An 8,170-nucleotide genomic window follows, 5' to 3' on the forward strand; every position below is an offset into this window, starting at 1 on the left:
GCCCCTTATCTTCCTAAAGACTTCAGTAGCCCCTCATGGCACCCAGATGATCCAGCCTCCCTGTAGGGTTCAGCCAAGGGATGAAAAAAGGGGAAGACTTTCTCGTCAGAAGATTTTGTGGTCCGATTTCCGCCGTGGGTCTTCTCCAGCATGTTTTTGGTCTCCTCCCCGCTTCTTCGCGTGGATAAAGAAGCACCAGCGCCTCGATCTTCAGATAAAGGAAACCTCCTTTCCACTTGTGCTCTTCGTCTTCTCTGCATGGGTCGCCTTCCCATGTCCTCCCAATCCCTTGGATGAGATCCTGTGGACGGTGGGAAGAATGAAACAAATGGAACTTTAAGAAAAGCCGTGAGTTTCTTTCTTGCCTCGCAGCTGCATCATCATCAGAGCCAAAGCTTTCTTAAAGCGTTCACACCCCCCACCTCCCAAAATATCTCCTTTAATATTGGGTCCAGAAAGTGACAATGAAGCCACTTCTGAGAGAAGCCAGCATGCGGAGAAGACGGCGAATATATCTTTGATGTTTAATGAGACTTTAATTCAAGCTCCCTATGAAGTCCTCGGTCCTGCCAAGAATCTGATCTCGAAAATTTATGTCGAGCCGGAGAGTTTCCATCGGGATAATAACATGATAAACACCCAGAGCCCCTGAGGTCTGATTTATACAAAACACTATGGTTTTGGAATGTATGTCATGGCGACAACTCTTAACGAGGCTGCGCAGGTCCAATTTATGGAAAGGGGAATAATGAAGAAGGAGAATAAAGAGGAAGCTAGCCAGCCAGACCCCTGGGATAGCCATCCCTTTCATACTGGACCAAGCTCTGGTGTCTTTATATTCAAACAGACCCCTGTCGCCTAAACATCGTCTACGTTGGGGATGTTGGACACACACCAACGAGACCTCCAAGAACTGCAAGTGTATTGATCAAGAGTGAACATTGTATATGACTGGCTCCATTCGTGATAACACCATGTGGGGCCATATGCAAATTCATTATTTTCCATTCTAGTACTCCTTATGCATGCGTGGAAGCGTCACAAAGTGGAGGAGCCAAGAAAAAACCCTTTTCCTCTCGATCTATACATCTACATTCTCATCGTCTTTTTAAATTCTTCATATAATTGTGTTATTATATACAGGAGCCATGTAACAGATAGGGTTAACAGTCTTTTATGCGAAGGTTCCATAGTTACGATGTATTTATATCGACAAATAGTTTTAATATAGATATGCAATTAGTTAGACAGACGGAGGAAGATCTGTGATTAATGAGAGACAGTTAATTAGTAAGGGAAGAAGATGAATGGAAGGGTGTCGGGATGCGGGGATCGGGGAGGTTTGTGTGGGTGTTTAAAGCGAGTGGTGGTGATAGAAAGAGGATTAATTAGTAATAGAGTTGGGGGGGGTTGATGAATGGGACTTGATGAGCTAGAAAGAGCTGATGGATAAACCCGTGAGGGTTGGAGACCCCCACATCTGTGATGGAGGGACCCCGTATTAGTCGAGCGTAGAGCTTTGCGCATTACACATGGATACATATGTATCAGAGGGGCTTCTTTAGACTAGTTAACCCTTTCTGTGGTGTACTGATTTTCAATGTTGAAAAAGTTAATATTACGTATCAGGACTGTGTGTATATTATCATTAATTATAATATGATATTATGATATGGCGCCCCTTGCATGGCAGGGTATCTGTCCCTTTAAATAATCCGGCATGGAGTGTCAGCCCTTCAGCCAGTGTTCCATAGCATAGATTTCTAGGCTAGAATGGGTCTAATTCCAGTTAATCCGTTGTACGTTTCCCCTCTCCATTCCCTGGATGTTGGTGTCACATCTCACTCTCAGGAATTCTCTAATTAATGTCTAATTAATCAACCGACGTGGTGGATCTGGAAGCAATCTGCTGAGCGCCGCACTTTATCCAGCCCCCTAAGGAGTAGATTTGGCCAGCCCTGTAAAGAACTGGGAAAGCGAGTAGTTGTCGGTTCCGTCTCCCTGTGACGGTATTGTAGCTCTCCATAATAATGACTTCGTACATTTGATGGAGCAGAGAGCAGACCTCGCGTCACTCATACATATAAAGGACCATTCCTGCTAATCACCTGGCAGCTACTTACATAGAAACACAACGTTTTATGTATTCCTATAAACAGTCATTTTTTTTAGTCTTAAACATACCCCAACGTTCTAAACCCAGAACCCGCCGGCAGATCGGCCCCCATTCGGCCCGTCTAGTCGCCCGTTTCTCCTGCTGTAAAGACTCAAACCTTAATCAGTCGTTGTTCTCGTCTTAGATTCAGGAGCCGTATGTCTATCCCATGCATGTTTAATGCCCTCACTGTATTACCCTCTACCACTTCTGCTGGGAGGCTGTTCCACTTATCCACCACCCTCTCAGTAATTTCCTCAAGTTCAAATTCTCCCATCCCTATAAATGAATACATTTCGTGACGTGGATCATAATATGGCCTCAGATGATTGAAGGTGAGCTGGGTTCCCATCTTCAAAGCTCCTCTCTGGGTACCTGCTATGGCGGATGTACCTGTTGGGTTCTTCTATTCTATACAGCTTCTAGTCACTTGCCCACCTAGAACATAAAGGGTGATGGGACTTATAAGAAGTCCTCGTGCCGCAGCGCCAGTCCCACTTACACAGATTATTAACGCCTTCATGACAAAGCCTGTACATGTACGGGTGCACAATGCATTGTTTTTAAAGGGTTTAAGGACAAGCCATTGCCCTGAAGGGGTTAATGGAAGCCGAAACAATGATAACTTGATATTGTTAATCAGATGCTCTGCTGCTTGCAACATTTGATTAAAGGATGACACGCGACGATATAGCAGCTCAAAGCAGAGGAAGGAATTCTGCTAACGTCGGATACAGTAGCCAACGTGATCTGATGTGGCTACCAAGATGCCACGCTGGCACCAGCTGGGCGGCGAGCCGACGGTGACCGCGGCAGATGTACAAACCTGGCACAAGCAGCTTTACGTTGGGGAGCACCGGTGGGGGGCTGGGGAGACCCCCCTCCCTCTCCAAAAATTTCTAGCAGCAGGGAAGAAATAAATTGGAAGAAAATAAATGAAAAGGAAACATCAACATGATTAATTAGTGTAATTTGCATGTGAATACGGAGCGCAGAGTATCTCGGCAGATTGTGCCCATGCATGTTCCTGCCAGCAGACGCTATACTTCATACCAACCCATCCCTTTTCATTTAGCGTTGGAGCCCCTCGTGCTGCCGGTATCTGCCGGCGGAGATTTATTGTGGCCTCTGCTTGTAAACATTCCTCGTTCTCCTGTTTCTTAACATCTTTTTAACGGTACTACAATTTATATAAAAATCTTTTTTTTTACCCTATTTTTATGGCGCTAAAAGATGTGGCGAAAAAAAAAAAAAAATACATGTTTTTGATCCATACACGTGCTATGCAGTTTTGCTAGCAGACATAAGCTGAGATTCAAAATGGTTTGTGTACTACGCTGTGGAATATGATGGCGCTATAGAGAACAACGATTAATAATTGTGTCCTTTTAAGCGATTATACCCAGTATTTGCCAGTTACTAACCGTCACCGGCTGATTGGGCTCAGTAATAGAACTTTACGATTGCCAACGTCTTTTTTTTATTCTTCTGACCACGAAACCTCATTAGTGTTTTTTTTCATGGATATCGATTAAAATGAAATCATGAATTATACGCATTTGATGCTTTGTCTTCTCGTCTCCTGTTTCCGCTTTGATTAAGTACAGCGAAGCGGTGGACGGATCTTGATTAAAATTTAATCCAAGGGTTCAGGTAGAAGGCACTTCGACATAAATACCCCCTTTTCAGATTTGCCCTGGGGGATAAAAGCAGGAGGATGCAGAACCGTAATGAGAGAAAAGATGGAGATCTCACCCGGCTTGTGTTACACGTCTCACTAGAACAGGCCAGGATCGTGTCACAACAAGAAGAGGCCACGGGCCGAGGGGTCTAATTTCTGCTTCGAATCACGAGAAAAGCCGTATTAACCCTACGAGTTCTAGCGACAAGTGTTTCCTCGCCGACATACTCAAAAAAGGCCAGCGCAAAGCGTTGCCGAGGGGTGTCCAAGCCATACACGCCTCCAGTACTGAAAGTGTTAAATGAAAAATATGTAAAGGGCCTCTGCTGCTTTAAATAAAGCTTTATATGTCCATAAACTCACCATAATTAAAAAAAAAAACGTGGAAATTTCCTTAAGTCTCTAAGTTATCATTCGGCTCCATATGCAAATTAATTCTTCTCGCCGTTGGGGGAGTTGATTTGCATATGGTACAATTTAAGGTGACGGAGTCCCTTTAAATATATCTGCCGACCAACAATTGAAAAAAAGGTATTATCCACCTGCCCTCAGAAAACAGCTTGTGCAGCTCAAAGGCATGATGGTTAAAATTAACCCTTTGCATGCTTGTTAGAACGTTGTTTTTCTGAATCACTTTAAAGGGCTGAGGAGACAAAGACCCAAGACCAAGATAATCATTTACCCGACCGATGTCCTTGACTGCCTCTTGTAGACATTGAGAACATATTACCCACACAAGTCCAAAGGTTGGACAATAATATGTAACATGTAACATTCTACAGCACTACGGAATATGGTGGCGCTATATAAATCAATAAATAATAACACATTGTACAGCGCTATGGAATATGGTGGTGCTATATAAATCAATAAATAATAACACATTGTACAGCGCTACTAAATATGATAGCACTATATAAAACAATATAGCCACTGAAATCTCCCACCATCTGCCATGGATCTTTTGCACTTACTGGATCGTGAAAATTAAATACAATTTTAATGTATATTTCATATTTTTATTATTTCTGACACTTAATGATTGGAAAAGATAAGAAACAAAATTTATATTTCTGTTTCTAATTATATTTAAATATAGAGTATATTTACATTTAGATTTCAATCTTTAATTATATGATATTTAATTTTTTATTTGCATTTTCAAATTTATTATATTAAAATTCTTATTTGCATTTAGATTTCAATTGGTAACTATGTTATGTTTTAATATACATTTACATTTATACTATATTTGCATTTATATTAAAATTGTATTTATATACTATATTTAAATAAATCTTTATGTTTATGTTTCAAGTTGTAATTATATTTAATTATATATTAGCATTTATATTTCATTTTGTAATTATATTTACTTCTTTACTTTTATATTTTAATTTGTAATTATATTTAAATGTCTTTACGTTTAAATTTCAAATTATAATTTTAAAACATTTCAAAATGTATTTATATGTATATTTTTATTTATTACTTAGCGAGTGAAAAACATCTTCGTTTTTGTAGGTTCCCAAATGCCAATTTTGGGGAGATTTATCTCTTAATGTATTATGGATATCTAGCTTAGAGGAGTGGAGTGCGATGCTATCTTATATACACATTGAACCATGTTTTTTATGGGTTTTTTTATATATATATATAATTTAGCACTATCCTATTTGCTGGAAAGTTAATATATTTCAAAACAAGGATTTGTGTAAAAATTGTAGTCACAAAAATATTCTGCCGAAACCCGGGATCGAACCAGGGACCTTTAGATCTTCAGTCTAACGCTCTCCCAACTGAGCTATTTCGGCTGACTGATGAGGTAGGGGAGAGCACTTTGGCCATCCGTCGACCTTTTGGCTGGGACACACTATTTTCAGCAGACACCGGAGAGATTAAAATCAATTTTAGAAGAATACATATAAATGTAACAAATTATCAAAAGATTTTGAAATGTACAAAATATTTTGAAACCCCCCAAAAAACATTACCATTAGCATAAGGCCAGCAGATTTGTGTTTCGCATAAAGAAATACCCAATCGTACGCCTTTATTTTGCTTACTTTTCATTTTGCTGCGCACCTTATAATTAAATATATGAAAGTCATCAATAAGCTGCTTATTTTGTAATTTCTGTATTTTTTTAAGGATATTTGGAAGAATGGCTTCCTTTTCCAGACGCCATTTTTGTTTCTGCCTGGTTCTGGTTATCATCACCAATCATTTGAGTTTCGTGAACACATTGGATCCGAAAGTCAAACCCAAAAGAACGTCCGAGGCCAACAACTATGAGTCGTGGGTCCACCAGCCTCAAGAGAGGCCTCACAGGAGGCCAGGGATGTCCAAGAAGGATCGGACTCTTGGTGGAACATCACCAACAGCCTTCGTACCAGCAGAAGGAGGCAATGGCTCACCCCCCCAGTGGGAGGCCGCTGAGGCGCTGCCACCAAGTGCCCTAAAACAGGGCAGAGAAGAATTCCAGAGTTTCGATTTTCCATACAATCAGAGGAACAATCAACCCCCGGGAGCCCATTCAAAGGGAAAGAAACATAACCGAGAACACAAGAGGTCCAATAACAAAGATCGGGGGAGACATCACAGAGGTATGCGTTTGTTTCTTTGTTTTTTTTTAATTTTATTTAGAATTAGAATACTGCGAAATCTCACTTAATCCTTACAACAATTTAGTAGATGAAATACTAACTTCACCGTCATTAAGGAGAAACAATAATCAAAGTGACTTACTGCTCCGCTTTCCCGGAATTATCGCATCTGTGCTGCAAACGTTCCCTTTTTTTTAAAAAGGAGGTCAGGAGCAGCACCTCACATGTCGCTGCTATCATTATCTTGTTAACAAAAGGCATGCGTGTTTATTCGGGTTGTAGGAAATTATCTTTTTATTTTTATTATTTTTATTTTTTTCACACCCGTGGAAAATTTAGATTTCACTGCATTAGAGGCGTGAAAAGTGCTGATTTTCTTCTTACTTTTGCGCAAAACTTCCTTCTTTCCTGTTCGGCTTTACCTAGCGGCTCCTTGGTAGAATTTTACTGATCAATTATTAACGGAGCAAATTGTGGTCTAGAACTCGAGGCTTAAAACGTCATTCTGTCGAGCTATAGACTTCATATAAGAATGCAGAAGATTCCATATCGGCCATTTTCCCGTCCCGAGCCAGATTGAGGATGAGTAGGAGGTCCTGGCACTTTAAGGCCAGCGGCCGCCGAGTGTCACATATGTGTAGCCACACTTTATAGCTGTATCCACACCGCAGCACCCGATCAGTAAGTATGCAGCCCTATCACCCACCAGCCCGGCGGTCACATGCCCGGTGTGCCCGATGACCAGTCCGTGCCTGAAACCCTAGCCTTTGTGGATCGATATTATCCAGGGAGTCCTTCCGGCATCGCAATTATAACTAAGATAAGCAGATTTAAATTCTTAATGCATTTCCCAAGAATTACAATAAAAAAAAACCTCTCTGTTCTTTATGCGTCCCTCGTGGGCGATCCCAGCTTACGCAGCTTGATTATTGCACAAGAACTCGAAATGTCACCAAGTCGGCGCTCGCACAAACACACATCGGTTTTACGGTTTAATCTAACAGAGATACAAATGCTAATATAACGTGCGCGCCGTCCTGGTCTCCAGCGACATTTCAATATAATAAATCAAACAACATCAAATAAAAATTCCATCGCAATGCCGGCCGCGCTGGCAAAATACGGAACTAAACATCGCAAGAGCACTATAGCTTTTTACCTTCATATTTACATTTGGTGCTGTCCTAAGCCTAAAACGGGGCAGACTCACCCGCCGCCGGCTCCACAGTCCTTACAGCATATCCCAGAGGACTAACCTTTTTCCTTTTCTATGGCAACGACCTATCAGTGTCTACTATTGCGTCACATGACAATTGAGTGGCAATTTTTTTTAATTAGATAAATATCGCCAAATCTTCAATTATTGCAGAATTCATTTTACAAAATCCTCACTAGAGACTAGAGGCGGCCCCCGGAGCGTACAGGGCTCCTTAAAAGAACAGTTTTTTTGCTTCTTATGTATTGTATCGGTTCGCCTTAGTCTGTATATCATATAATTATCATTCAAATTATATAATTAAAAATAATAATAGTAATAAGACGGCAAACAGACAACACAGGACCGAGTAACGTCCAGCTTTGGACTACAGTTGGTTCCAGTAACTTTTTTGGTAGGAAAAAAACAGAAAAAAGGGGAACAAAGAAAATTAGCTTTCGATGGATATACAACAAAAACTTAATCAAACACTGGAACGTTATTACGCAGCTAATAAATCATGGTTAACGGGC

General features: G+C 40.7%; 1 non-coding gene across 1 annotated transcript; it reads right to left on the reverse strand.

Annotated features, from left to right (window-relative positions):
* Window positions 1-5,577: 5,577 nt before the first annotated feature.
* Window positions 5,578-5,650, reverse strand: TRNAF-GAA (transfer RNA phenylalanine (anticodon GAA)). The gene has a single exon. It is a non-coding gene; the product is annotated as a tRNA-Phe (tRNA).
* Window positions 5,651-8,170: the final 2,520 nt, after the last annotated feature.

This window comes from Sceloporus occidentalis, unplaced genomic scaffold (assembly GCF_023333645.1).
Source record: "Sceloporus occidentalis isolate IW3139 unplaced genomic scaffold, rSceOcc1.0.p SCAF_66, whole genome shotgun sequence".
Classification (NCBI taxonomy): Eukaryota; Metazoa; Chordata; class Lepidosauria; order Squamata; family Phrynosomatidae; genus Sceloporus; species Sceloporus occidentalis.